This window comes from Macaca thibetana, chromosome X (assembly GCF_024542745.1).
Source record: "Macaca thibetana thibetana isolate TM-01 chromosome X, ASM2454274v1, whole genome shotgun sequence".
In the NCBI taxonomy this organism is placed as follows: Eukaryota; Metazoa; Chordata; class Mammalia; order Primates; family Cercopithecidae; genus Macaca; species Macaca thibetana.
Genome location: NC_065598.1, coordinates 125304070 through 125322294, shown reverse-complemented (window position 1 = coordinate 125322294; position 18225 = coordinate 125304070). Strand labels below are relative to the sequence as shown.

The window sequence follows — 18225 nt, the reverse complement described above, 5'->3', positions numbered from 1 at the left end:
GTTGGCCCAGGGGAATTTTAGTGGCTTCCTCCACTAACATAGCAGTAGCTGTTATTGCCTGCAGGCAACTTGGCCACCCCAAGGCCACTCTGTCCAACTTCTTTGAAAAGTAGGTGGTTGGTCTGGGTTCTAATCCAAATTTCCAGGCTAGCACTCCCACAGTTATTCCCCTCTTCTCTGCTACATACAAAAAGAAGGGCTTAGTTAGGTCTGGGATTCCAAGAGCAGGAGCCTGGGTGAGAGTCTGTTTTAACTTGGCAAAGGCTCCTCTCATTTCCAGGGTCCATTCCATTAGCTGATTTTCAGGCCCACTTATTGCCTCATACAGGGGCTTTGCTCTGAGTCCTAAATTTGGTACCCATGTTCTGCAAAACCTGGCAATTCTCCAAAAATAACAAAGCTGTTGCCTGGTGTGGGGGGTCCTCAAACCACATATGGCTTGCACTGATTCTGGAAATATTCGTCAGGCTTCAAGTGTTAAGACATACCCTAAATATTGGACCCATTAAAGGGTAATCTGTGCCTTCTTTTTGGACACTTTATATCTCCTGTCTGCCAGGAAAATCAAAGTTTTTATAGTATTTTGGTCAGAAACTCCTGAGTTGGGCTACACACAAGAAGGTCATTCACATACTAAAGTATACTCCCATTCTCTAATTGCAGATCCCTCAGACCCCTCTCTAAAGCCCAGGCATAGAAATGGGGGCTATTCCGAAAGCCCTGAGGGAGTACTATCCAAGTGTATTGTTGCTTTTCCCTGGTATTAGGATTTTCTCATTAGAAGGCCAAAAGGTATTGGGACTTTGGGGCCAGGGGAATGGAGAAGAAATCATCTTTTACGTCTAGGACTGAGAACCATTTTGCATCCCCTGGCACCTAAGCCAGGAGGGTATACAGAAATAACAGCTTCATTAATTATTCTGAGATCCTGTACTAACCAGTATTCCCCTGAAGGTTTTAGAACGGGGAGAATTACAGGGTTTTTTTTATTTATTTTTAGACGTAGTTTCGCCCTTGTTGCCCAGGCTGGAGTGCAATGGCATGGTCTCGGCTCACCACAACCTCCACCTCCCAGGTTCAAGCAATTTTCCTGCCTCAGCCTCCCGAGTAGCTAGGATTAGAGGCATGCACCACCACGCCCAGCTAATTGTGTATTTTTAGTAGAGTCGGGGTTTCTCCATGTTGGTTAGACTGGTCTCAAACTCCTGACCTCAGGTGATCTGCCCACCTCGGCCTCCCAAAATGCTGGGATTACAGGCATGAGCCACCATGCCTGAAGAATTATAGGGTCTTAAGAGCCCATGGGTAAGTAATACCTTAACTATTGGTGTTAGGCTTTTTCTTATTTCCTGCTTAATTGGGTATTGTTTACAACTGGGAAAATAGCTGGGGTTTTTCAGCTGTATTTTGACTGGCACTGCCATTTTAACCTTCCTCGGTTTTCCAGTATACCATGCCAGTGGGTTAACTTGTTTATTAATGTAATCTGGGACACACTGTAATTTTGACTATTAGCAATTTCACTGGGTGAAGCTTAAATTGTTGTAGTGCCCTTGTTTTAACCACAATATCTCTTCCCAACAGGGGGATTGGGCAGCTTGGTACTACTAGGAATTCCTGCTGGAAGATTTGTCTCTCAAATTGAAAAATCAAAGGAGGAATAAAAAACCTTGTCTGTGGCTTCCCTTTCATTCCCATAACACTCATGGACTGAGAGGAAAGTTTTCCTGCATAAGCAGTAAGAACAGAATAATTTGCCCCTGTATCGAAAAGAAACTGAATTTGGGTGCCTGTGATGTCCAGAGTTACCTAAGGCTCCTCAGTAGTAATTAAAATGTTCCTGGACGGGGGCAGTGAGGAAGAATCCAGGCCCCTTCGGTCTTCATCTAATTCCTCCTTTCGCACTGCTAGAGTTTTGCCTGACTGAGCCCCTTGGTGGGAGAAGGGACAGTCAATTCTCCAGTGCCAGGGGCCCCAACTGGTGCCTTCACATTGACAGCAGGGGCCTGGCTGGGGCTTAGAACATTCCTTTGCCCAAAGCCCATTTTTCTTGCATTTGAAGCAAGAGCCTTTGCTGGCATTATCCTTATGGCCCTTTGGATATGCCTTCGACACTCTTTGACCATTCAGGGCATTGCCAATGATGGCTGCCACAATTTTGGCTTGTAATTTTTCTTTATTCTGTTCCCTTTCTTCCTTCCTCCAGGTCACAATTGTTATACACCATAAAGGTGGTATCAGGAAGCCGATTTTTATTAGTTTGTGGCCCCATTTGTAGCTTTCAGAGCTTACATCTAATGTCTGGGGCAGATTGGCTAACGAAATGCTGTGCCATTAATGTTTTGCCTTTGGGAAAGGAAGGGTCCAGATTGGTATTTTTCAAAGGCTTCCTCCAGCCTGCCATAAAACATGGCTGGGTTTTCCTCCCTGCCTTGCATAATCTCCCTTACTTTATCATAATTTACTGTCTTAGTTATTCCCTTTCTCATTCCTCAAAGGAAAGCCTCAAGAAATTTAGCCCAGCTGTTCATTCCCACAAGGGTGTTATATTCCCAGTTAGGATCAGCAGTGGAAACTGTGTCTGGGCCTGAGCGATTACCCTGAGAGTTTTGGGCAAATAATTTGTCTGCTTCCTGGTGGGTGGTCTCAAAGACTCGTTCCTTTTCTGAAGGAATGCAACAGGTTGCTAGAATGAATTGAACATCTCTCCATGAGAAATCAAAGGCTAAGGTCAAAGTTTGGAACCCATCTGCAAATTTCCTAGGATTCTCAGAATAGCTTCCTAGCTTTTCCTTATATTATTGTATATCAGTTATAGAGAAGGGGGCCTGTACTAGGACTGACCCCTTGGCTCCTGCTAATTCCCTAAAAGGTAGCAAGGTTAAGAGTTAAATGTGGTGGTCTCCTCTGAGTGTGAGGGGGACTTAGTAGGGTCTCCAGTGTTTGCTCCTGGGTTTTAGCCTCAGGAGCACTTGGCAAGGGGCTATATGGGGTGGTCGTTGTTCACCCTGAGAAACAGGTGGCCCTTGTAAAAGGGGGTCACCTATAATATCTAGTTCTGCCTTAGAACTTTGTGGAGGTGAGTTCTGGGAGTCTCACAGATGGTTAGGTTTGGTATAGGGTCATGAAAGCCTTTACATATAGGATTTCTGACCATTTGCCCTGCCTCTTGCAAAATAGGTCTAATTGCAGGATAATGTCATAATTAAGCTACCATTGACTGCCCATTGTTCCAGGCTGGGCAGCTCATAATAGGGCTAGACAGTATTGTAGAAAAAAATTATGCATTTTCTCTTTAGATTGTCAGAGTCAAATTGATTCCAATGGTGGATGATGTAACTAAGCAGGGAATCAGGTGGAATCGGTAGAGAGTGGCCCACAGTGGAATCAGGTGGAATAGATTGAGAGTTGCCCCTAGTGGTCTGGTGGAAGGCTCACTAGGTGACCCAAATTTTATCCAGGTGTCCCTGTGGAAAAATCCTGGGCCCAGGCTGGGTTCCTTGAGGGCATCACTCCTTAAGGGCCCTAACTTAGTCTGTCAGATATCTAACCTTAGATGTATGGTGGCACCACTTTGGAATGGTTCCCTCCACCACTGAGGACCACTATGAACTTTCCTTAAGGTTTTTCTATCCCACTGAAAGCAACCCTTTAACTCTCAATTGAGGCAATAGTAAATTTCCTTTCATGAATTCCCCTCCCCACCCCCCACAGACCACCTAGCACATACCCAGACCTTCTGACTAGTATAACGCCCCCTTTTTTTTTTTGGCATAGCTAGGTGGGTTTTCTGTCCTTAGCCAGTCAAGTGGGGGAAGCGAAGAATTTAGCATAAGAAAAGAAGGTTTAAGTCGCCTGAACATGTGTGAGTTCACCCTGGATGAACTGCCACTGCCAACTGCTTCACACATAGGGATCAGGGACTATCACTGAAAAGGATAGAAAAGAGTCCCCCTTCTGGGAAGGGCAGCCATCCCTGCTCTCTCCTTGGCCTTCAGACAACAGAGAGTGGCCCTAGCCAGTTCCCCTCAATTACCAAGGAGCTACTAGGAAACGGCCACTGAAAGACTGCAAAATGAAAAAGGAAAACTCAGAAAAAGGAAAAAAGGAATAGGACTTAGAAAAAGGAAAACAAGGAAAAGGACTCAGGTCCCTTACCCAAACCGGGCGGTGGTGGTCAGGCGCTTCCACACGGAAGCCTTTCAGTTTCACCAGAGAGTGGACCTGGCCAGAAAGTTGCAGTTGTCTGCATGCTTAGGTGCTGCCCACTGAGGGTCCTGAGTTAGAAAGGAAAAGAGAGAGACAGAAAGATTTCCCTGCATGTAAAAGGGGAAAGGAGAAAAATAAATCCCAAACTTTGGACATGCTTTCTCCTGGCTGGCTTGCCAAAATATGTTACTGGTAGAGGGTCTTGACTGCAAGTTGTCCAGGGTTCTTGGAGTTTTGAACAAAGAATTAGACAAAATGTACAGCAAAGGAAGGAAAGAATGAAGCAACCACAAAATGAAAGCAGAGATTTATTGAAAATGAAAGTACACTCCACAGTGTGGGTGCAGGCCAGAGAAGTGGCTCAAGGGCCCCAGATACAGAATCTTCTCAGGTCCAAATACCCCCTAGAGGTTTCCCATTGGCCACTTGGTGCTCACCTCGTAAATGAGTGGTGGCCCACAATCAGAGGCTGAAGTGAAATTACAAAGGTCACACTCTTGTGCAAACATCTGATTGGTTGCAGAAAGTGTCACGCACATCCATTTGAAGAGACCACCAACAGGCTTTGTGTGAGCAATAAAGCTTTTTAATCACCTGGTGCAGGCAGGCTGCGTCCGAAAAGAAAGTCAGCAAAGAGAGTTAGGGGTGGGGCAGTTTTATAGGATTTGGGTAGGTAGTGGAAAATTACAGTCAAAGGGGGTTGTTCTCTGGCAGGCAGGGGCAAGGGTCACAAGGTGCTCAGCCGGGGAACTTCTGAGCCAGGAGAAGGAATTTCACAAGGTAATGTCATCAGTTAAGGCAGAAACCAGCCATTTTCACTTCTTTTGTGGTTCTTCAGTTACTTCAGGCCATCTGGATGTATACGTGCAGGCTTGGGCTCAGAGGCCTGACATTCCTGTCTTCTTATATTAATAAGAAAAATAAAATGAAATAGTGGTAAATTGTTGGGGCAGTGAAAATTTTGGGGGGTGGTATGGAGAGATAATGGGTGATGTTTCTTAGGGTTTCTTCGAGCGAGATTAGGGGTGGCATGGGAAGCTAGGGTGGGAGAGATTATGCCGAAGGAAGATTTTGTGGTAAGGGATGATATTGTGGGGTTGTTAGAAGAAATATTTGTCATATAGAATGATTGGTGATGGCCTGGATACAGTTTTGTATGAATTAAGAAAGTAAACAGAAGACACAAGGTCTGAATAAGGGAAGGAGAAAAACAGGTATTAAAGCACTAAGAATTGGGAAGACCCAGGACATCCAATTAGAGAGTGCCCACGGGGGTTCAGCATAATTACTTGCTTGGTTGGCAAGTTGGACAGCCGATTTCCAGTGGGGTCCTGCACAGATGGGACACGGCTTAGGAGGAATCCCAGGCTGCGGGCATTCCTTGGCTCAGTGGCCAGATTTCTGGCACTTGAAGCAAGATCCTGATGGAGGAGGTCCTGGAGGAACACCTGGCCACTGTGGCTTAGGCGTTTTGAAGTTCTTATGTGCTAGAGATGTGGCTGGGTTTTGTCTCACAGCAGAGGCAAGTAATTGTAACTCTTTTCTATCATTGTACACCTTGAAGGCGACATTAATTAAGTCTTGTTTGTGGGGTTTGAGGGCCGGAATCTAATTTTTGGAGCTTTTTCTAATGTCGGGAGCAGATTGGGTAATAAAATGCATATTGAGAATAAGACAGCCTTCTGACCTTTCAGGGTCTAGGGCTGTAAAGCGTCTCAGGGTTGCTGCCAAATGAGCCATGAACTGGGCTGGGTTTTTATATTTGATGAAAAAGAGCCTAAATGCTAACTGATTTGGGAGAGGTCAGATGAAGAAATAGGAGCATTAACTTTGACTATGCCTTTAGCTCCAGCCACCTCTTTAAGAGGAAATTGTTGGGCAGGTGGTGGAGGGCTAGTTGCCAAACGAAACTGTAAGCCAGACCGGGTGTGAGGAGGGGAGGTGATAGAGGATTATAAGGTGGAGGAGCAGAGGCTGAGGAAGAATTGGGACCTGGCTCGGCCCAGCGAGGAGCAGCCTGGGAAGGAGAGAAGAGGTCAGATGGGTCGGTAGAAAAGGAAGATTGAAAAGATTCAGTGATGCTTGGGGTTGGGACTGAGGGGACAGGCAGGAGGGAAAGAAGAAAGATTTGGGACACATTGCATTGGGGACAGAGACGAGGGAGGGGCCGATGTGTAAAAGAATGCCTGGATGTCAGGCACCTTAGACCATTTGCCCATTTTATGACAAGAATTATCTAGATCTTGTAGGATGGAGAAATCGAAAGTGCGATTTTCTGGCTATTTGGAACCATTGTCAAGTTTGTATTGGGGTCAACGGGCATTGCAGAAGAAAATAAGGTGTTTAAGTTTTAGGTCAGGTGTGAGTTGAAGAGGTTTTAAGTTCTTGAGAACATAGGCTAAGGGAGAAGAAGGAGGAATGGAGGGTGGAAAGTTGCCTATAGTGAAGGAGACAAGCCCAGAGAAAAGAGAGGGTAGAGACACGGAGAGAAGAGGTGGGGGGTACTTGCCCCCTTGGAAAATGGTACTTGCCCCTAAGGTGAAGGATCAAGGCAGGTGTCCCTGTGGTGATCAGACACCTCTGAAACGTGGGTGAATAATCCCACAGTGATTAAACACCAAGGGAAGACTGTCTTCCCGAGTCTGTGACTGGTGCCAGAGTTTTGGGTTCACGGATAAAATGCGTCTCCTCTGTCTCTTCCAGAAAAGGAAAGGAACTGAAATTACGAGAAGGGAGAGATTGAAGGGTGGTGCCAAGATTGAAAGGAGAAAGAGATTGAGGGATAGTGAGAGAGGTTGGAGAAGAGAGTAAAAAGAGGCCACTTACCCGATTTAAAATTGGTGAGATGTTCCTTGGGCTGGTTGGTCTGAGGACCCGAGGTCATAGGTGGATCTTTGTCATGGAGCAAAGAGCAGGAGGACAAGGGATTGATCTCCCAAGGGAGGTCCCCTGATCCAAGTCATGGCACCAAATGTCATGCACATCTGTGTAGAGACCACCAACAGGCTTTGTGTGAGCAATAAAGCTTTTTAATCACCTGGGTGCAGGCGGGCTGAGTCCGAAAAGAGACTCAGCAAAGGGAGTTAGGGGTAGGGCAGTTTTATAGGATTTGGGTAAGTAGTGGAAAATCACAGTCAAAGGGGGTTGTTCTCTGGCGGGCAGTGGCGGGGGTCACAAGGTGGGGGAGCTTCTGAGCCAGGAGAAGGAATTTCACAAGGTAATATCATCAGTTAAGGCAAGAACCGGCCATTTTCACTTCTTTTGTGATTCTTCAGTTACTTCAGGCCATCTGGATGTATACATGCAGGCTTGGGCTCAGAGGCCTGACAGAAAGCAACCAATCAGAGGTGCTTTCAGTGTTCCATCTGCAGTGCAGAAAGGTGATGGTTTGCAAAGAGAGTATCCTCTGGTCCTCTTGTTACTTAGGCGTGGAAAGTTAGGGTTTTCCTTTCAATTTAGTTCTAGGAAGTCAGCAGGAAATGGCCTTAGGTTCCCTGCCTCCAGACCCTATTCTCCTGCCTTGCTCATACACAACATTTCCTCTAATCAGACTTGTCCCATTATTGTCTCAGAGAAGCATTCTTTTCAATTCTGTCTCCTTACATTTTCCCTGTCACTGTTCTTATCTGAAATGCCTCTTCTTTGTCTTATTAAATTGTATTCAACCTTTGAGATCCTGCTTAGTCTAAACTCAAGCTTAAGAGCAAGCCTTCCATGTCTACTTCCATCTGCTGTAATTTTCCATTTCTCTGAATTTTTTTCTGTACTGGACAGTTTGAACCACACAGAGTTAATAGTTGATTATACATGTTCTTGCATTGCTCACTCACCATTTCTGGGGTGTTGGGCCTAACTTGCCAATAGATGTTAATGCCATAAGAGAAGCGTCTATGTTGCATACTTACTTGTGCCTTTCCTCTGACATATAGCATAATGCAAAGTACTGATTACATACATTTAAACCTTTCACTTTGAAAGGCTAAGTCAATCTACGTATACAGTTACCAGAGGAATGTGAAAACTCTTTTCCTAGAAATTATATAAGTGGCCTGATCATCCTTGGGACTAGCTCAAGAGTTCTCTACCACTAAGTGGCTTAATCAGAAATGTGAGAGGCATGGAAAGGCATTAATTGAAATCTTAGAGACCCAGGTGATTAAGCATATCCCTTCCACCAAATCTTTGATAGGAATAACTTTTTCTTCCTGGGAGATACATTCTACTGGCTACTTACTCTATTTCACTTATATTTGGTTCTACATGAAGACAGCAGGGTGTGATATTCCCTCTGTTATTTAAAACATACCCCAAAACCTCCAATCTTGGTGTCTCATGCTATTTATATGCTTATTCATTTATTCAGTATATTTATTTATTGATCACCTAAAGAGACAGGATAGTATAAATATATATATATATATTTTTTTGATCACCTAAAGAGACATATATTTATTGATCACCTAAAGAGACAGGATAGTATAATGGCTAAGATGCCAGATGCTAGAACCAGAATGCCTGGGTTCAAATCCTAGTTTTACCACTTTCCAGTTTTGTGACAACTTATTTGATATCTCTGTGCCATCTGTAAAGTGGGATGGTAATAAGAGTTCTTTACTGATAGAGTTGTTGTATGAAATAATTCATATTTATAAAGTACTGGGAACAGTGCTTTGCACACAGTAAGTGCTGTACAATTTTTATCCACAATTTTTGTCATTTGTATATATCTGGTATCTCTACTCCTGCCTATTTTCTTTCCTTCCATTCACTAAAGTGAATACCTTCCATTCACTAAAGTGTTCTGAAGGGGCATTTTCTCTAGAAGGTCCCACTCATAATAAACATATGTTCCTGGGAACATTTATTATGTTATTAGACAGACTACTTGACATACTCATTTTTGATGGGATGAGAAACAGAACAGGAAACATTTTAATTCAGTATTATAAGTACAAATGGGAAGAGCATTGGACTGGGATTAAGGAAACCTAGGTTCTAGTATTGCCCTGCCTTTTTTCTCTTGTCCCATGTGTGATGTTGAATAACTATTTTAACCTTTCTAGGTTTCCATGAACACATCTTCAAAGTTGGTGACTTGGCCTAGAACAACAGCTTTCAAATGTTTGTCATTTATTTCATATCGATGGAAACTTTTATTTAAAAAAAATATTAGGAAGAAGCTCAAAATGTAAACATGGAGTTGCTGCTTTGGTTTAAAAGAATAGGAGGAGCTTTCTGAGGCACCTTTACTTAAGCATTAGGCCATAGAGACTGAAGCCATAGAATTCAACCAGCGGTTTGTGCTGGTAATCCAGCTCTCAGTAGTAGTGTTTGTTGATTTCCTGTGGTGTTAATACTTTCACCATGGCAAGTTTCAACCTACCAGCATGACATAACTGAACAAGTCAAGAAGAGATATCTATAGTCAGCTCTTCTAACGTGAGTAGGGGGCAACTCCAGCATTTTTAGACATTTAGATTCCGGCCAAGGAGAGTTTAGGGGACCTGGAGTTTACGTGGATAGGCAGAATGTGGGGAAGTGATATATGCTCTTGGATGCCAGATGGGAAGGGATATTTATTTATTTATTTATTTGAGATGGAGTCTCGCTCTGTCACCCAGGCTGGAATGCAGTGGTGCCATCTCAGCTCACTGCAACCTCTGCCTCCCAGTTTGAGCGATTCTCCTGCCTTAGCCTCCCAAGTAGCTGGGATTACAGGCACCCACCACCATGCCCAGCTAATTTTTGTATTTTTAATAGAGATGGGGTTTCACCATGTTGGCCAGGCTGGTCTCAAAATTCCTGACCTCAGGGTCCTCTCACCTCGGCCTCCCAAAGTGCTGGGATTACAGGCATGAGCCACCACGCCTGGCCAAGATATTTAAAAGAAAGATAACAAGAGTTAGTTTTAACATTTTGCCAATGTTACTTTTGAGGGCATATGACTAGGGGTTCAGCACTTTGTGTATTTGCTTCCAACCTGTCTCCATATTCAGAAGGAGAATGAGCTGACCAAAAGCCACTGAGGATCCATACTCATATTGAGAAAAAAGAAAACAAAACAACAATCTTACAGATGTTTTTTATAATAATAAGTAGAGTAAACTGAAAACACAAATAATCTGTCAGCCCACTTCATGATGTTGCCTGGGAAGCCCAATAAATATTCCTATGTGACCTGCTTCAAACTTCTCTGTGCTTGGTAACATTATTGCTGCTAGATGTACACAAAACACCTGCCTTGGGCATCAGGCTCGGCCCAAATTCAGGCCAGGAAAGAAACTGGAAATGAAACTAGAGGAAGGGGTTCAACTTTTTCAGGTCATGGATAATTCTCCCTTCCTCTCCATCCTTTCTTATCTCTTCTCCTTCCTTCTATCCCTTCTGATCCTCATCCCCTGTCCTCTCCTCTGTCCTCTCCCTCCATCCCTCTCTTCCTTTACCTCCTCCAACCCCTCACCCATGCCATCTTGCTCTAGAAAGAGGCTGTTTATTGGGCTTCTGTGTACCATCCTAAAGCACAATGATATCAAAATAAAAATGAGAATGCCTCAGACTCAGGCAGATGGCAGATCTGAGGCTTAGTTTCCCTGACCTGTTCCCAGTTCCTGTGTAACATGGATGTTGAATAGAGAACAAGTGGGCCCACCACAGCAGATTGAAGGGTGAAACCCGGGACCAATGGACTAACTATAGGAAGTGGCAGAAATTCTGAGATTAGAAGCCATCAGAAACCATGGCACTACTTTACACCCACTAGGATGGCTATAACCAAAACAAACAAACAAAAAAAATGGAAAATAGCAAGTGTTGGTCAGGTTGTGGAGAAATTGGAATCCTAATAAATCCTAGTGGGAATGAAAAATGGTTCAGCCACAGTGGAAAAGTTTAACAGTCCATCAAAAAGTTAATTATAGTCATATGACCCAGCATTTACACTCCTAGTTATATAACAAAGAGAATCAAAAATATATTTTCACCCAAATATTTGCACAGGAATATTCATAATAGCCCAAAAGTGGAAACAACACAAATGTTTATCAACTGACAAATGAATAAACAAAATATGCTATAGTCATGCAATGGAATATTATTCAGTCATAAAAAGGAAATAAGCACATGCTACAACTTGAGTGAACCTTGAAAACATTATGCTAAGGGAAAGAAGCCAGTCACAAAAGACAGCATATTATATAATTCCATTTATATGAAATGTAAAAAAGAGGGAAATCTGCACAGACAAAAAGTAGACTAGTAGTTGTATAGGGCAGGAGGGTAGCTGAAAGGAGGGGTGAGATGAGTAAGGATATGGTGACAAATGTGCACAGAATTTCTTTTTAGGGCGATGACAATGTTCTAAAATTGACTGTGGTGATGGTTGTATATACCTGTGAATATACTAAAAACCACTGAATTGCATACTTTAAGTGCATAAATTGTATCTTATATGAACTTTATCTTCATAAAGCTTTTTTAAAAACCTTGTACACCAGCTGGGCGTGGTGGCTCACGCCTGTAATCCCTGCACTTTGGGAGGCCGAGGCAGGTGGATCGCCTGAGGTCAGGAGTTCGAGACCAGCCTGGCCAACATGTTGAAACCCTGTCTCTACTAAAAATACAAAAAATTAGCCGGGCATGGTGGCGGGTGCCTGTAATCCCAGCTACTCAGGAGGCTGAGGCAGGAGAATCGCTTGAACCCAGGAGGCAGAGGTTGCAGTGAGCCAAGATCATGCCACTGCACTCCAGCCTGGGCAACAAGACTGAAATTCCGTCTCAAAAAAAAAAAAAATCTTGTACACCAATTGATATGGTTAGACTTTGTGTCCCCACACAAATCTCATCTTGAATTGTAATCCCCAGGGTTTGAGGAAGAGACCTGGTGGGAGGTGATTAGATCATAGGGGCAGTTTCTCCCATGCTGTTCTCATGATAATGAGTGAGTTCTCACAAGATCTGATGGTTTTATAAGTGTTTGACATTTCCTCCTACACACACTCTTTCTCTCTCCTAGCACCTTGTAAAGAGGGTGCCTGCTTCTTCTTTCTCCATGGTATAAGTTACATGAGGCTTTCCCAGCCATGCAGAACTGTGAGTCAACTAAACCTCCTTTGTTTATAAATCATCCAATCTCAGGTAATATCTTAATAGCAGTGTGAGAACAGACTAATACACCGATATTCATGGCTACATTATTTATAACAACCCAAAAGCAGAAACCACCCAAACGTCCATCAACTGAAGAATGGATAAACAGAAAGTGATGTTTGTACAATGAAATACCATGCAATAATAGAAAGAAATGAAGTGGCCTGGGCACAGTGGCTCACGCCTGTAATCCCAACATTTAGGAAGGCCGAGGCAGGTGGATCACTTGAGGTCAGGAGTTCAAGACCAGCCTGGCCAACATGGTGAAGCCCCATCTCTACTACAAATACAAAAATTAGCTAGGCATGGTTGCAGGACCCTGTAATCTCAGCGACTCAGGAGGCTGAGGCAGGAGAATTGCTTGAACCTGGGAGGCAGAGGTTGCAGTGAGTGGAAATCGCCCCACTGCACTCCAGCCTGAGAGCCAGAGCTAGAGTCAATCTGGAAAGGAAGAAAGGAAGAAAGGGAGGAAGGAAGGAAGGAAGGAAGGAAGGAAGGAAGGAAGGAAGGAAGGAAAAAAGAAAGAGGAAGAAAGAAAGAAAAGAACGAATTGATATGTGCTACAACATGGATGAACCTACTTCAGAAACATAATAGTGAATGAAAGAAGCTAGACACGAAAAAACTACATATTGTATGTTTGCATTTATATGTGATATCCAGAACAGGCAAATCCAGAGATACAAAAAGTTAATTAATGATTGGTGGGAGGATACAAATAGGAAGAAATTGGGAGTGGCTACTAATAGGTTTGCAGGTTTTTTGGTGGGAGGTAATGAAAATACTCTGGAATTAGATAGTGGTGATGGTTGCACAATACTGTAAGTATATATAAGAAATCACTCTATTGTACACTTCAAAATGGCAGATTTTTTTCATGTAAATCTGTCTCAATTTTTAAAATTGTCAGAAAAACCGGTACAGGAGTAAGCCCTCATTTACTGGAAATGCTGAAAAATAAAAAAGAACATACAGCCAGCTAGTCAAGAGAACCAATATAGAGTGGTTTTCTAGAAGCCTGGGTAAGAGTTTTAAGAATAGTTAAAAATCACCCAAACAACATCCCATGTGTTAATTCCATTCTCACCAGACATCCTTTTAATTATTGTTATTATTTAGCTTCTCAAATTTTCATCTTGATAGAAAATTTGCTGACCAGAATCTGCAGAGTCAACTGACCAGAGCCTGCTGGCCTTCTTGGCAGTATTTTTCATGAAAAAAAATAAGTTAGATTTAAATTTGGGTGTATAAGTGTTTTCTGGTCATCCTGCTGAGGCATTTTGACCATTCCTCCTCCTAATTTTAGGTCGGATGTGGACACTCATGACACTAGATATACCAAGAGAATTTGAGAGAAATTTTATTACTCTGGGGACTAGTGGGGGTAAGTGAGGAGGGGTGGGTGCTGCAAACAGGTCTGGGCTGGTTTGAGAGAGGCAGAGGAAGTTGGATGGGCCTTTATAGCATATTGGAAGTGGGACTGGTGAAAATGCCTCACAGGCTGCAGATTTGCAAGTTTTAAATTTCTCAGCTGCGCCAATTTTTGCTGCCAGTTTTAAATTTCCCGCCAATACCAAAGAAGGAGGCAGGCTGGAGAATTACAGGTTTTAAATTTCCTGCTAGAGCCAGAGGCAGAGTCATGCGGGCTGTAGACTTCCTAATGTTAAATCTGCTGGCATCAAAGGAAAAGGTGGCCGGACTTACTTATCACCCTGACTGGAAGCAGGGACCAACTATGCATGCCCCAAGATTTTGGGACTTTTCACTTTTCGTTTATTTTGATTATTCTCTGTCTTCTCCTGTAAAGCTTACTTTCAGGGTCAGAAGCAAATAGCTGTATCAATAAGAAAGAAGAAACTAGCTCAAATAAAAAAAAAAAAACGATAGGATTCAGTGACTGGATTTATGTGTGTGTTATGTGAGTCACATGATATTTTCAGTCTGGGCAACTCTTAAGAGATGAATCGGGCCAGGCATTACGCCTGTAATCCCAGCACTTTGGGAGGCCAAAGCAAGGGGATCACCTGACTAGCCTGGGGAGTTTCAGACTAGCCTGACCAACATGGAGAAACCCCGTCTCTACTGAAAATACAAAATTAGCAGGGTGTGGTGGCGCACGCCTGTAATCCCAGCTACTCAGGAGGCTGAGGCAGGAGAATCGTTTGAACCCGGGAGGCAGAGGTTGTGGTGAGCCGAGATCGCGCCATTGGACTCCGGCCCGGGCAACAAGAGCGAAACTCCGTCTCAAAAAAAAAAAGAGAGAGAGAGAGATGAACCAGTACTGCTATAAACCTTGAGGAGAAAGTTGGGAGAAGAAACTTTTACAGTTCAAAGCAGTGTCTAGAAAATGTTTCTGTAAACAGTATTTTGGCAAGTGCTTTTCCTGTAAACGTATTTACAAGTTCCAGTGATTCTCCCGCCTCAGCCTCCCAAGTAGCTGGGATTACAGGCATGCACCACCACGCCCAGCTAATTTTGCATTTTTAGTAGAGATGGGGTTTCACTATGTTGGTCAGGCTGACTGGGCCTGACTGGGGTTCAGAGAAGGAGGAGGAAAAAGAAGAGGAGGAAAGGGAGGTGGTCTCGAACTCTTCACCCCAGGTGATCCACCCACCTCAGCCTCCCAAAGTTCTGGGATTACAGGCGTGAGCCACCGCACCCAGCCGTAAATGTATTTTTCCCTAGCATTTTTGTAACTGCTATAGGCATCCATACGGCAATTAGAAGTAACAGACAAGCAAAACCATATGTTTAAAACAAAACGTGGTGAAAATAACTTATATTTTCAGACGTGTTTCAAGTACAGTATTTCTAAAAAACAATATATATATATATATATATTTTGTTTTTTAACTCGTGTCTTTAGCCCTCACACACAAGGAAGACCCGGAATTCATGTTTCTCTGTAGTCAGGTACAACGTGTTTTTTGGGATGACAACTCCAGGTTAAATAGAGGGTTTGCTTAGAAGAGCTGCATCCACGCTGGTCAATTGCACTTGCTCGGCTGCCGTCGACGGTAAGTAAAGTAGCTGCACATGTAAGTACCAGCCGTCCGTGGTCGGTTAGAAAAGGCCCCGGATGTTCAGGGGGTGGAGTCGGCGTCTACCCATGAAGCAGCGCGCGCAGTTATATACTCCTGCCCCCGGCTGAGGCGCCGGTTCCGCGCTGGAAGTCTCTGCGGGAGTCGCTGTTGCTGAGGCTGTCGCCCGAGGTTTTCGCGCTCCTCCCTTTCCTCCTCCTCTTTCTCCTCCTCCTTATCCGAACCCCAGTCAGGCCGATCTGCTCTGCTCTCGGTAAGCGGCCCCCGCCCCCGCCTGTGCCGCGCGGAAGCAGGCTGCAGCTCTCCCGCGCGGCCGAGGCAGCCTTCCCCAGAGGGCGGTTCTGAGGGCGGCGGGCTGAGGGTCTCTATGCCGGTGCGGATCGACGGGGGTGCGGGGGAGGGGACAGGCTTGGCGGCGTGGTAGCTGGTGGGCCACCATCTTGCGCCGGGCCCTGAAGGGGGAGGGTTTTCTGGAGGTAGAGCCTGGCGGCCCGCGGCGGGCAGTGGTTTCGCGGGCCGCGGCAGCTGCGGCAGCCTTCTCACCTCCTGAGTCCTACCGGTCTGTTTCCAACCCGGTTTGGGCTTTTCTTTCTGGAGGCAACTCCCTTTCGTCTTTTGTACGTTTGATACTGATGTTTGACGGAGACCCGCCCACCCTCAAGTCTCTTCAATCAAACGAAGAGAGACTTGAAGGGATTCCGAACTTTCAGGCGTCAGAGATCCTGTGAGCCCTTCTTTCTGCCCGGGTTCCCCCCACACAGGACCGGTCATTCCATGCCCACAACCTTGTTCTGGCCAAAGGGACTTCCCTTCTCTGTCACAGAAATCGTGCCCCATTCCGTTATTGTCTAAGGATAAGAGCCCTGAGGAGAAACGTGGAGTTAAATACACTATATTCTAACTAGGAGGTTTGCAGGTTTCCCTTAAAGAGATGGAAAAAATTATGCTGAGGTATACTCCTGCTGTAGAGATGGAAGGAGTTCCTCTCAACCTCTGTCAGGTTTTAATGCTTTTTAAGGAGAAATTCGAGAGGAAAATGTCAAGTGAACCAGCTTCTGCAAGCATGGGAGACCTTCATCCAAGGGATTCTCTTTGTTTGGAAAGATTTGTTAGTTTTGTGGAGTTTTTTAAATCTGCGACCTTACATTTTTTTTTTTTACTATTGTTTTCAGGTTTGCACTATGAGTTGTAATGTCTTTTACTGCCCCTAACATAAAATTGAAACCTAGAAGTAGAGTTTTAAACTGCAAAAGTCTCCTCTTAGTATACTTTGTGAGGTATCCTGGTTTGGGGGTTACCGTGCAAACTTATCTCCTTAAGCAGAAACTTTACTGAGCCTACAAAGGCACTGCTTTGCTTGTACAATTAGGGCTGTGTACCTTTGATGTTTCTACAGCAGCGCAAATTCCATTATAATCGTATCTTGCATTTGTATATTTCATTGGTAGCACCCCTTTTGAGATGGGCTGTAGGGTATTGATAGAACTGTTTGAAGATGAGGAAACAGCCTCGAGGACAGAACTTTACCGAGGTCATGTCCCTAGGAAGTGATGGAACCAATTCTTAAACCTAGGCTTTCTGACCTTCATCTAATGTTCAATTTGCTATATTACGTCTCACTTTTTGTGAGAGTGAGGCGGTCACGGAGAATAAGCAAGGAGGCTCACTTAAAAATTTGAAGAAGTATTATTCAATTCCCTTTTCCTTTATATTTTTAAGGCTTCATTTTTTCTCAACTTTTTAATACTTTAATATTATTTCTAAGCATGTTGAAGAGTTGAAGAATATCCTATTGAAAAAGTTCTTAGGTTGAATAACTCCAAGTCTCAGCTACTTGGTTTTCAGTGAGTTTGTCTTAGGTAATGATTCAAAAAGATTTGATTTCCTCAGTAATTTTTTTTTTTTTTTTTTTGGAGACGGAGTCTCGCACTGTCCCCCGGGCTGGAGTGCAGTGGCGCGATCTCAGCTCACTGCAACCTCTGCCTTCCGGGTTCAACCGATTCTCCTACCTCAGCCTCCGGAGTAGCTGGAGTTACAGGCGCCTGCCACCACGCCCGGCTAATTTTTGTAATTTTAGTAGAGATGGGGTTTCACTATGTTGACCAGGCTGGTCTGGAACGCCTGACCTCGTGATCCACCCACCTCGGCCTCCCAAAGTGCTGGGATTACAGGAGTGAGCCACCGAGCCCAGCCTTCCTCAGTAATTTGAATCAAATATGTTTGTCTAGATTTTTCTTCCCAGTGCTCTGCACAATCAGAGAAACATCACTAGGAATGAACTGTAGAAATGACCCCTAAAGGGCCGGGCGCGGTGGCTCAAGCCTGTAATCCCAGCACTTTGGGAGGCCGAGACGGGTGGATCACGAGGTCAGGAGATCGAGACCATCCTGGCTAACACCGTGAAACCCCGTCTCTACTAAAAATACAAAAAACTAGCCGGGCGAGGTGGCGGGCGCCTGTAGTCCCAGCTACTCCGGAGGCTGAGGCAGGAGAATGGCATAAACCCGGGAGGCGGAGCTTGCAGTGAGCTGAGATCCGGCCACTGTACTCCAGCCCGGGCTACAGAGCAAGACTCCGTCTCAAAAAAAAAAAAAAAAAAAAAAAGAAATGACCCCTAAAGTATAGTGTTCGTCTAGACTTTATTCTTTCGCTGCAAAGTAGTTTTCTTTTAAGGAGTGTATTTTTTTTCATTTTTTTGTTTCCTTTTTAATTTTTTATTGGCAAATGATAATTGCGTGTATTTATGGGGTACAATGTGATGTTTTGATATGTATACATTATTGAAAGAGGCTAACATAGCCATCATCTTACCAACTTACCATTTTGTTAT

The 18225-nt window shown here is 44.2% G+C and overlaps 2 protein-coding genes across 3 annotated transcripts in view; both read left to right on the top strand.

Annotated features, from left to right (window-relative positions):
* AIFM1 (apoptosis inducing factor mitochondria associated 1) overlaps nt 1–18225 on the top strand; it is a 409113-nt gene that overhangs the window by 251483 nt on the left and 139405 nt on the right. The window lies entirely within an intron of this gene.
* Nucleotides 15468–18225, top strand: part of ZNF280C (zinc finger protein 280C) — a 67709-nt gene continuing 64951 nt past the window's right edge. Inside the window, exon 1 of one of the 2 annotated variants that reach the window (XM_050777455.1) lies at nt 15468–15648. The gene's annotated coding sequence lies outside the window, so the exon portion shown is untranslated. The remainder of the gene's footprint in view (nt 15649–18225) is intronic. The other variant, XM_050777456.1, reaches the window with a different exon arrangement.